The sequence below is a fragment of the Aythya ferina genome, assembly GCF_964211825.1.
Source record: "Aythya ferina genome assembly, chromosome: 12".
Taxonomy (NCBI): domain Eukaryota; kingdom Metazoa; phylum Chordata; class Aves; order Anseriformes; family Anatidae; genus Aythya; species Aythya ferina.
In genome coordinates, this window is record NC_140308.1 from 21,300,548 (window position 1) to 21,314,015 (window position 13,468).

Below are 13,468 nucleotides of genomic sequence, written 5' to 3' on the forward strand. Positions count from 1 at the left end.
TCACCCTTTCTTCTCTCCCTGTCCCATTGAGAAGCTTAGAAGTGAGAGAGAAGCTGGGTAAGCACCTCCACAGACTGCTGGATGCTACCAGCTGGCAGCTGGGGGAGAACTGAAAAGGGGTGAAGTTAAAGGTAGTAAATATAAAAACTTAGGGAAATGCAAGATTTACGTGAAATCTTATCCCCATCTAGATTATTACATACTTTAAAATCTGCAGTCAGTCTCTGATACATTTGGATATTTTGATCACACATCCATACTGCCAATATTTATTTCAGTGACACATTTGGGCCTGTGTGTTCATTTAGTTCCATTCTCAGCACAGAACTGGAACCCTAAATACAGCCTTAGTCTGTCAATGAGTATCATACTCTGTAGCTACAACACGCATAATACATATTAATTTCTTCCAGTATCACACAGTTCCTTATGTGTTACACTCTGCTGATTCCACCTTGAATCACAGGCCTACCATCTTCTCTGACATTTTGAAAAGTGACTTTTTTCTCGCAGTTTCCCCCCTTCCCCACCAATTTCATGCTTCCATGTCTCCTTTACTTAAGTTACCATAAAATTCTCCCAAGAAGGCTTAGCAAACTTCTTTCCTATCAGTAACGACACTCCTGACTGGCCACCAAAGAGTACCACTCTTACACACTCGATTTGTGTAGCAATTGTGATATTGATCTAACAGTCCCCAGAAACACAGCTTTCAATGGTTACAATAATTGAGCAAAACATGGGCATTCTGGAATTATTAATACTATCACAGAAAGATTAATTTCCTTTTGATATTCTTCTATCAGAGACTCTACTTTGATTCACTGATGTCACAGAATTAGTGCAATACATAGCCAAGCAGTATGATATTAAAATCAGACATTATTCTGCCTCCAATATCAAACAATAAAGAAGCAGGTGGCTTGTTTCAGACATGGCTTTCATGTCTGAGTAAAAGGCTGCATAAATGAAATTTATCTTTTTTTCTGGAAGTTGTTCTTGTTTCGTTGCATATATGGATGAAAATCTTCAATGTCTGAAAAGACTATGTGATAAAAGGCCAAACATTCAACGGTATACAGAAGATAACTGGTTTTATAACCTTGTATGTATGGGGTCTTCAGCTTCAAAAGGGCTACAAAAGAAAATGTGTTTAAAAAAAAAAAAAAAAGTTCAACTCATGCATGTACTTTTGCATAATATACTTGCTAAACATTCAATTCTAATAACATTGTCCTTCTGTATACAAATTTTACTTAACAACACGTGCTACACTTGCTCTGAAAGGAATTTCTCCTCATAGTTAATTAAAAGCAATGACACTGGGTTTGTAAAGTCAATCATTAGTCTTGCAGTGTTCTACATTTCAACGCTACACCTGAACTTGCCTCTCCAGTGAATTAAACAGAAATCCTACTACAATTTTATCATTTGTTTCAAAGGAAGGTAAATGAGACTCAATCTCTTCCTTCAGATGTGTCTTCCCATGAGATTATAATCTAATGCAAGTTTTAGACAGCTATTCTTGTCCACCAGTAGATGGGTGGAACATCAGATGTCGCAGAATCTTTGAACTTCAATTGCATATATAAGGGCAGTGTGGGTAACACATTCCTGTATGCCAAAGGGTCAATTCTACTGCTATGGCTTCATGTAATACAGTTTCCAACAGCATAGGAAAGTAAATGATCAGAACTAATGAGAATGGGAAAGGAAGAGCAAGCAAATATATATACATATTTAGTCAAACAAGAAGAGTCAAAATATAGAAATTAAAGAAATCTGTAGAATCTTTAGAAAGAGATAATACCTCACTACTTCTTAAAATAAAAATAAAAAATAAAAGAATAAAAGAAACTCGACAGAGAAACATGAGATGCTGCTAAGTGGATTAGCTGCAATACAAATCCTATTGAACATAACAGGCCTTCTAACAACTTGCAATTTGCATTTCTCCATGGAGGGTTGATGATTAGTTTTACATTAATTGCAGCAACCTGTTAATACTACCCATGCCAGCTTCCACTGGCATTCAGAAACACTTTTGTGTTGTTGTTGTTGTTATCAATTCTTATTTGTTGTTTTATGTTTTTTAGGTTAACATATCAGTCCAGTTGAGTTTTGAGTTAATAACATAAAAACCAGATATCTTTAGAAAGTTCAATATATCCAATGATTTTGTTTTATGTAAAATGTGTTTAACAGTCTCAAGTCTTTTTTCCTATATTCATCACCAATTTTACCAAAATCCTTTGAAAAAAATAAGTATCCAGACATGCACAGAGGATACATTTTCAAGTTATTTTTCTTTGTTGTGGTGTCCCCTTCTCTTCCACCCCAGAAAACACCCTGAAAATTGTATTCAGTAGCATTTTAACATAAGTGATGTTTAGAAAATACACCATTCAAGATAGTAAAAGCTTTTTCTAAAGCTAAACTAATAACAAGATCTCCAATTTTTGGAGTTAAATAAAATAATTCATTTTCTATCAAATTAATTGAATGGCCAGTGAAATCGTAGTCATAGAAGGTGCATTGTATATTCACTGAAATATTTGGCTTTGCTATCAACAGATCAAGTACTCTGTTTTATGTAGAATAGTATGCGGTTTACTTAGCTTGGACATAAAGTCAGCAGAAAAAGAGTGGAAGCTTTCAAAAACAGAACTTCAACTTACTGCTGTTTTCCCATAAAGCTGCAGAATACAAGTCCCTTTCAGCTGTTAAAAGATTGAAGAATGACTTGGAGTAGACCAATAATGTCAGAAGAACGGGGAAGTGCACACTAGACAGCCATAAGAACTTCATTTGACTTGTATTGGCAATTGATTTAAATGGAATTGCAACTACCCATCAAGGTCAAGAGTGCTTTCTTGACATTAGGGACCTCTGTGTCAACTGCAAATGTACAATGGTCATCTATTTTTTACAAACATGTTCAAATCATTATAAATCATGTTTTAGAATGATTGTTTTAATGTTATAGGTAATGTGATTTTACTGAACAGTAGCATTTCTAACTGAACAGTTTGCAATATGTACTTTGCTACCCAAATTATTCCACAACATAATAAAATAAATTTTATAAGACACTAGACATCTTAACCAAAAGAGATCTCATCACATACCTTCCATGCCAGTATAGCAATGGTACTTTTTAAGACAGCAATATTGTGACTTTAGGACAACATGGTGACATGTAGCATTGGTGCATGAACATTAGACAAATGCTAAACTAACACTTGAGCAAAACCTAAAACACTGGCTTCAGGTCAAAATGTCTGGGGTATTTGGCAATTTCTGTAATAGATTCCTCTCTCACTGAAGGTGAGGACAAACAGTCTATTTGCATGTTGTATACTTATAAAGAGCCCCCAGTGTGACAGTCTAGTTATTTTCGTCTCCAACAACATGTGTGTTTATGGTGTTTTGAAGACAAATAAAAGGCATGTCTCTGATTTTGAGATACCAATAATCTAGTATCCTGACCTACAGAGATTAGGGGTACCCTCTAAATCTTATTTCTATTTATTTCTAAGACATTACTTATGTTAGTTCCTGTGTTAACTATGTTTGTCTCATAGATATTTTTGCCTTACTGTTATTACTGAAGTAAATACATTTTGACAATAAAGAGCCAGGAGGTTAAAATTAGAAAGAAGAAAGCAAGCTCACATTGAATTAAATTCCTCACCAGAATAGTATTATTATTCTGCCTATTTTGTCAATCACTGCATTCATACGTTTGGAAATGTGGTAAAATGACAGAAATTAGCTTAAGAAAAAGAAAATTGTGACAAAGAGAAAACTACAGTATATGTCAGAAGTAAAAGACCAGATCTACATCTCAGTGAAGTCAATATTTATATTGGTGTTGGTAACCATTGGCACAGCCCTAACAGCATTCATGCTTTCTAAACTCCATTTGGCTTGTGATTCTACCTCTGCTTTATTTTCTGCTGAATTATTTTACCTGTTTCATAGCTTGTCTTTAATCTGTTATTGGGACTCCTTTAGCAGTGGTTACATACATGTTTTCCTTCAAATAATTTTGTGGCATGTATAATCACATTGCTATCAGTTTTCTGCATTTGTTAAGGTCAATACTTTTGAATGTCATTTCTTTAACATTAAGTTGCATAATAGATACTTAAACTTTTGACTTCTAGACCAAGCTTTTGTTAGCCTTGCTGAAGAGCAATACATGACTAGTAATGCAGCCCAAACAGCAGGATTGTTGTGGAGTATTACAACACTCTAACTTACTAGCCAGACACAAGTTGCTTTAAAAGTTTGTAAAAACAAATGCTTTTAACCTTTTCTTCTAGTGCCTCCTATCTTGAGTAGTTAGCTAATAATAATTTAGTAACCTAATAGTAATTGACAACATAGTAACCATGTATAGTAACAGTATAGTAACCATGTCCAGAAAACTGACATGAGCAATATTATATCACCCAGTATACTGGCTTTCAGACAACTATTTCATTACCTGCAAACTTCTTGGTAATGAATATGCTATTAAAAGCATTTTTTGTTTGTTTGTTTTTTATTTCCATGTTTCTCATGTTGTAATTCTCCAATAAATTTCTCTGACTTCCTACATAAATAAATATCATTATTCCTTATTATTAAAAGAAACAAACACATTCTCCTTCACAGAAAGGGTGTCATATAATTAGATGACCTTCCTACATAAAACCATGAATGAAAAAGTACCTGACAACTTGCAGGAAAATATTTAATCAGGCATTAGGACATTAAATATAGTTAGTCAAGACACAAGACATTATTGTACTAACAAATGCATTCAGAAACAGTCTTTTATACTACAAGAGATCAAAACAGACTTTAGTTTTACTACATCAAGACAAGTCTCAGCTTTCAAATAAGTTATCACCAATTTCTTCATTTGGTTGTTTTAAACATGCTTTTAAAACATACTTGATAACTAGTAAAAATTGTATACAATGCAAATGACATTTCAGATAAGTTTTATTGACTTAATGCTCTGGTAATAAAATTATAACAATCAGTATTATTTTGATTTATTGCAAATTTTACTTTCACCTTTAATGGATTTGGTGTATGGTAGAATTGAATGTAATGCTGCTGCCACCTCAAGGTCACTACTGAAAAGTGTGATGGTTCATTTTGGTCTGCTCGCATCTAATAAGCAGTATTAGGCAAGATTCAGTAACTAAGAATGAGTGGACTCCTTTGTTTTCATTCAACCGTTCAATGCTCATTGTGTGCAGGTGTATGTTTCCAGTGAAAACATAGTTGTGTATACATGCACATGCATACACATGCACCTGTAGACCCGCATGTATGCATAGTGCTAATGGTTGAAAGAAAATCTTTGGGTATTCAGGAATTTTCATAAAGTGAGCCAAACCCTGAGTTCCTAATTTTATAAAGAAATTCACAAACAAGAATTTAACTTAGTAAGATTGAAAAGGGACTTAAAAATTTGGTCCAGTATCTTCTCAATTTTTTATTTTTTTTTTACATTCAGATGAAAATCATGGTAGGATGTAGAACTACAGTTTTTCCCATTTATATTATTATTTTAATATATATTTGAGGGAGCAAAGCTGTAAATGTACAGTAAGTTCTATAGCACAGGCAGAAAAGTTGTGTACATTTTCCCATTTAAGGTTTTAAAGGAGAAATAAATATTTTAATTTAGAAAATTTGAACAATGTATTTATTAGGTGCCACGGAATATCTACAAAGTGTTGCAAGTTGTTCAGAAATTATATAAATTTGTACTCCTGGAGGTTCTAGAGGAGCAAAACAGAAGCCTCATTATACAGATGACAAACATGTGGTCAGCTGTATAAATTTTGCAAAATTTATCAAGGACAATGTGACTGCTACACTGAGCCTATATGAAAAATGTTACACTAAAATTTACATTTACTGCTTAAAATCCATCTGAAGCCTGTATGTGTCTAGATTCAGGGGGGGGAAAAAAATCCCATCTGGCAAAAAAACAGGATTGTACTTCAAATAAAGAAGTCTGATGGAGAATTTACCTAAGTAGAGATGTCAAAAAGAGCCTCAACAGATCAGAAGCAGCTTAAGAATATGGGAGGAAAAATATGCATATAATTATCAAAATGAATCTTCAACTTAAACTGACACAAAAAGATGCACGTTACCACTTACTGAAATACATGCTCTTAAGAAAAAAATCCCCCCCCCCCCAAAAAAAAACTACAAATATTTTCATAGCAAGCTTCTGAAAGCTGTCAATATTTTGAAAGAGTAGCTGACAAGCTTCAAATGTATTTGTGCACGTGTATGTTTATAACCAAACTCAGATGGAAATCTTACAAAGCCAAAGCTCAGATGAACTTTTCACTGACAGACCTAACCATAGCAGTGCAGCAGCTTAGAATCAGCAAAAGTGATTTCTATTCTGTCCACCTCATATCCACTTATTTACACATAATACGTATACACATGTGCCCAACTACGAAATACCTGTGAAAGGCAATTCAAGTCCATGGGTCAAAGAGATGCCATAGCACACCCTGAACTGGTACACAGACTGAATAATGAGGGATTCAGGGTACCATCAGACAGTCCATCACCTAGCCATGTAGATCTTTCAGCTTTTAATCCTGAATTACCCATAATGAGGAACTTGTGTTCTCCCAAAAATGTTTTCCATCAGTTGACACTTAGGCCCAGGTGTGCAAAGTTCTCAGTACTATGAACTTTTCATAGAATCATAGAATCATAGAATCATAGAATATCCTGAGTTGGAAGGGACCCTTAAGGATCACCAAGTCCAACTCTTGACACCGCACAGGTCTACCCAAAAGTTCAGACCATGTGCCTAAGTTCACAGTCCAATCTCTTCTTAAATTCAGACAGGCTCGGTGCAGTGACCACTTCCCTGGGGAGCCTGTTCCAGTGTGCAACCACCCTCTCTGTGAAGAACCCCCTCCTGAAGTCCAGCCTAAACTTTTCTGCAGTCCTAGATTGTTCAAGGACTTGGGTAGCTTCTAAGTACCATTGTATTTATTTTTCAATTACAAAATACAAGACCATGTAATATTTTGAATTACTCAAAAGTGCTTGTTATTTTTTATTCAAAGTACACAGTTTCCACCCTGAACATGAAAACTTAATACCTTTATTCTGGCATATATTGATAATAGATACTGAAATTAAGTCATGAATATACCAGAGTTAAACATGACTGGATTAACAAAAATTTTGATAGCATTTTATCCTTTGGGAGCTAACATGTAATACATACTCAAAGAGTTATTTCTTGCACCAGGAAATTAGTGTATTTTAGTTAATGATGACGAATCTAAGAAGGAGGAAAAGCAATGCCTTTTAACTGCAACAAACAAACAAGCAAGCCATAAAACAAACAAGCAAGCAAACAAACCAATTATATCAATTACAGAAATACTAGCTATATTCAGACTTCCAGTGAGTCCAATTATTTTTAGGCCTCTTTTTATATGTGATATACTAATTTATGTACTGTAGAATTTATAAGTGTTCTACACTTAGTGTGTAGAACACAATAAAGACAGTCACTACTAGGACATATATGAATGGCAAATTCAACAACTGGGATCAGTATGCACCTGCTATAATGCAACACGTCATGCACAGCTAATTTCTCTTAAGAATGTGAAGGACACTTATGTATTTTCACCAACTGTAACAAGAAAGAACAGTGGTAGTTTGCTGTCACTGTTGTAGGAGTCTTTTGTGTATATGATTCTCCTTGCTACATCTGCCAATAATAAATCACATTTTACACTCCCTTCATTGGATTACATACCTGAGAAAGCACTGTTCTGAGTAAGAGCTGGCAAAAATATCAGTATCTATACAAAGAAGTAAAAGGGAAAATAATCATGGATGTTAAAAATCACGTGTACATCATATGGCAAGTGTCTGAACTGCCTTGGTATTTTCTGTTTAGCTGTATTTTTGTGTTTCTTTATTCTAAGTGTAGCATTCCCATGGCCAATTCAGCAATACAAACGAGTCCAAGCTTTCCTCATGATTTCCACTAGATTAAAACATATCTGTCCACACTGCCTTTATGTAAGGCATAAAGAAAATTGCAGATTCTAATGCAGTGAAAATTGCAGAAAACTGCAGATTCTAATGGCTAGGAGAAAGCCTGGGTATTTTGAAGACAATGGTAAAACTTCTATTAAGAATCACACCAACTAATTTATCATTTCCTGAAAAAGATGGTGGTAAAGTAAAACTCTTTCTCTACAACCATAAAGCTGAGGGAAGCAAGGGATTGAATATAAGGATTTTTAGTCTAATTTTCTGTACAAATGTCCTGGTTTCAGTTAGAACAGAATTAATTTTCTTCCTAGTAGCTGGTGGAATGCTGTGTTTTGGCTTAGGATGAGAAGAGTGCTGATAACACCCCGATGTTTTAATTGTTGCAGAGCAGTGCTTATACCAAGCCAAGGACATCTCAGCCTTTTGCTCTGTCCTGCCAACAGGCAGGCTGGGGGTGCAGTAAGAGCTGGGAGGGGACAGACCCAGGACAGGTGACCCAAACTAGCCAAAGGGGTATTCCATACCATCTGACGTCATGCTAAACAATATATAGGGGTGGCTAGCCAGGGGGAGGGGGCCAGACTGCTCGGTTAGGCTGGGCATCGGTCAGCGGGTGGTGAGCAATTGCATTGTGCATCACTTGTTTGTACATATTATTATTATTTTCCTATTATCACCATTGTATTATTATTATTATTATTATTATTATTGTTATTATTACTTTTGTTATTAATATTTTCCTGTCTTATTAAACTGTCTTTATCTCAACTCACGGGCTTCATTTTCCATTTCTCTCCCCAGTCCCAGAGAGGGAGGGTGAGCGAACGGCTGCGTGGTGTTTAGCTGCCAGCCAGGTTAAACCACAACAACAAAGTAAAGTAAATGTGATTTTAGGAGACAGAATAAGTCATGAGTAAGAAAAGTAAAAGAGATTTCCATTTAATTCACAGAAAAGTATACTTAAAGTACAGGATGGAAAAAAATCTCATTATCTGATAATGTGTCATAAGGTGTAGAGTAATGAGAGAGATTCACTGATTTGCAATGTTAGCAGTTCTAAAATAATTAAAACACAAGGAAAAACAAAACAAAAAATTTAAAAATGTCAAGGCTGTTGTCTGCATATACAACATGCGTTATATTTACAACTTCTTAGCAACCTAATAATTTAGATTTAGTAAACATATTAGTAACCATCTTCTCAAAAAATGGAAGACACAAGTATAAATTAAATTTATATAAATCAGCCCCTAGATGTCATTGCTGCAGCTGAAATACCACTCCTGTGGAATTAGGTAAATTCTGTATTAAGAAAGGGCTATGTAAAGCTAAATAAACTATCTCTGTAATATAAATTCTGCTCAGTTTTAATGCCTCAGCGAAGCACATAAACCTCTGAGGCTACAACAACAAAGATAACTAACAATACAGAAGAATGCACTAGATTCTGGTTCCAACAGCAGGTGCACACAAAAACCTCAAAGGACTTTGGAATCTAGAAGTCACAGTATGAAATATTGACATTTCATGTGATTAACACATCTCTAATTCTATCTGGAACAGATGTACATCTTCTCACTATATATACAGAAGTTGAACTATTTTTTAAAAATAGTACAAAGCTTTTTTTCTCTACAATACATGCATCATGGCAGCAATGGGTTCCAGAGCTTACTTGCACATGTATAAGAAAAGAAATCTAAAAATTCTTTAACTTGTTTTGAAAGTTCAACCATTTGACTTTGCTGATTATCTAATTAGCCTAATGGTACAAGAATCAAAATTAAAATGTAATTTCTTTGTACCACACCATTCATTGCCTAAATGAAACAATGCATCAAATTTTTGGTACTTCTAGTAATTCTGAATCCATCTGCAATATTTTCTCTCAGAGTATAATATAGACCTATTTCATAAACTAATAATAGTATCATTTTTTTCCTGTATAATGTTCTGACTTTTTTTTTTTTTTACTTACTCTCTGTATTATTGTATGTTATACACCAGGGTTGCAAGCTCATATATTGAGAGGATCAAAACATCCCAAGCATGAGGCTCCATTTCCCACTAAAGAATCCCAAGCTGCCAGCCTGATAAATTTACCTAGCCAATACAAATGCAACTATGTAAGCATATTATCTTGCAATTTTCTAATGAAGAAACTTGCAAAACTTTATTTTTCATATAAGTATTTTATGATTTTATGCATCTAAAAAAAAAAAAAAAAAAAAAAAAAGAAAGAAAAAGAAAAGAAATTAAAAAAAAAAAAAAAAAAGATAAACCTAGTATGCAGATCTGAAAATACTGAACAGATTCTGCTATTCGTAGAATCACAAAATCATAGGACCATAGAATCATAGAATGGCTTGGGTTGGAAGGGACCTTAAAGATGATGTAGTTCCAACCCTCCTGCCATGGCAGGAATGCCACCCACAAGATCAGGTTTGCTAGGGCCCCATCCAGCCTGGCCTGGAACACCTCCAGGGACAGGGCATCCACAAGCTCTCTGGGCAACATATTTCAGTGCCTTACCACTCTCTAAGTAAAGAATTTCTTCCTAACATCTAATCTAAATCTCCCCTCTTTCCATCTAAAACCATTCCCCCTTGTACTATCATTATTTTCACAAGTAAAGAGTCCCTCTCCATCCTTTTTATAAGAACCTTTTAAGTACTGAAAGGCCGCAATGAGGTCTCCACAGAGCCTTCTCTTCTGCAGGCTGAACATCCCAAGCTCTCTCAGCCATGTAGGAGCTATGGAATACTCTGTACTCTGTTATTCTTCTTTGTTAAAATTAAAGCTAGACTAAGTTAAAGATTTCATTCTCCTTGTAAGTATGATTGTACAAACATTTTTTTACACTTTTACATTAATTTGAAAAGCTTCTTAATTCACAAAGTTCTAGGGTAGAAAATACATCTTAGGATAGGGCAGTGGTCAGATTTGAGCAATTCTGAACTGCAGGGCAACCAGCAGGCAGACAGAAATGCAAGTCTGGTATTTGACTTGTATTTAAATCTGCTTTAACGTTATTCAGGGTACTAAATTTGCCACTGAGGCAGTTCAAAACCTAGTGGTTTTAAACTTTAAACTTTTAAACATTTTCTCCAAACTGTATGGGTACAATTTCTGTTCCTTGTATCCTACAAGAAACTGCACAGACTTCACACTGGTCAGCAGTCAAGCTCTCCCAGAACAGTGTTTCTGCAGTTCCAAAACAGACTGTATTGTAAATAAATGTTATATGTGAATCCTATACTAATGGTTAAATAACGCCAAGTGATTACACACTAATAAGCAAAAAATCAGCCAAAAACAATGAGAAGAGTAAATCCAGGATTATGTGTTGCAATTAGTCTATAAATATGATAGAAAAATTCCTAGATGCCAACAGTCTTTCAATGCAACTTCTAATTTCACTTTTTTATTGTGGATCTACCTTACAATAGATAAAGGCCATCTCCAGGCTGCCAAGACCTAAAACTTAAGTGAAATGCAAAAGAAAAAACTTTCTTCACATGCCACTCAGAGTGCTCGGACAGAACCACTTTGCACCCCAGCAGGAGATGCACAAGGCAAAGCTCCTGTTCCAACATGTGCACCATGCAAGATTCACTACTGTTGTACATTGAGCCATGAAGAAATTTAGCTAATCTTCACTCAAGAGACTCAGGGGCCTCAGTTATATAATACATTATAATAACATGCAAATTATAAAGCTTTTGGAATGATTTTGGAACAGCCAGTCACCAAGGTACAGAAAACTCATGGACTAAACTGAATTTTCTATTGACAACTATATAACTCATGACTCTACAACCCATTAATGAAAATAAGCCTAATCATTAACCAAGATGACTGAAAAGAGTTTGAGACTGAGACCATGAAAAATAAACAGAGACCTTATACTTACTATTTGTATATTGCTATTATTTAAAAAGTTTAGACAAAGTATATATTTTCCAAGTATTTACTTCAAGATAGCATCTTTGCTGATGTAGCTTCTAAATTTTCTAAAGACTATGCATTACTCTTTTAAATTAAGCCTATAATGTTTACCATAAAACTTATGCCACAGACATTCTGTACATATTTACAATGATTACAAAGCAATTTTGTATAAACTTCTTACAAAAATATCAACATTCTGAACATATTGTGCTCAATACAACTGTCTCATCTCTACTACTCAGGGACAGTTGCCTTACCCAAATTTCATTTGATTTCACGTTTCCTTCAACTTGAAAGCAATGAAAATGAAAAATATGAAAAGAACTTTGTGAATAAAGAAGCTTTTCAAATTAATGTAAAAGTGTAAAATCCATATCTGTTTTTGTTGTACAATCATACTTACAAGGAGAACGAAATCTTTAACTTAGTCTATCTTTAATTATAACAAAGATGAATAACAGAGCACACAGAGACCGTTAATTATTATCAACCCTATCAACCCAGTATTTTTAATCCAGACATGTCAGATCCTGGCATATTTTGATTGGATAAAGGAGGGTGAGAGTTCAATGTCTTCAAGAGTGTTTCAGTTCAGATAACTTGTTAATTAAACTATGACAAATATCTGTTATTTGTGGAAACTAAGCTTTTAAAGAAACAGTGCCCACAAAAGATAATCACATTTCTACAGAAAGGCCCCAATTAATACAGTAGGAAAAAGATGCAACAAGCTCCTACTTTTATTACTACTACATTTTGAATTGTGAACACTGTGCAGTTTCAGCTGTTGGTTTTTTTTTTTTACTTTTTTTTTTTTTTTTTAATGAAATGTATTTTGGTAGCTGTTAAGAAGATTGTGAGGTTGTATGCCTACATTTTCCCTCTAGTAATTTCTTTAAAAGGAGATCTTATTAAAATCTTTGTGTTATTTAACTGCAGGATAGTGAAATGAAAATCCTAACTCTAAAACCAAGGTAGTTAAATAGCAGGAGAGGTAGAATTAATCTTGTTCTGCCTTACCACCAGCAGTCCATTATTCTTACCAGCTGGTTTACTTCACACACTCAGAACTGAACAGACAGATCCAGTTTCTGAAGTTGTCATTAGAGCTTCTCTACTGGAAAGTCAGGACCAGTTTTAAGCCTTGAGTTCTTTCCACATATGCTGTTTTTACCTAGAGACCTCTCATCTTTAGACTCAAAGTTGTGTACTTGCTGGGCACAGCCTAAAGCCCAACTGGGCCTGCACTCAGCACCAATATCCATGCACCTTCCTTAGCCCAGCTGTCTTTGCAACTTTACATTGTGGATGCAGACCCAAGTCTGTACGTGCTGGTCATCTTCCAGTGCCTTTTCCAAATCTCTCAAAATTCCTTCCTTCCCAATATATGAGAGGACAGGTCACATGACTAGGAAGAAGAAAAGAGAAAGCAGTGACCTTTCTCATGGCATAC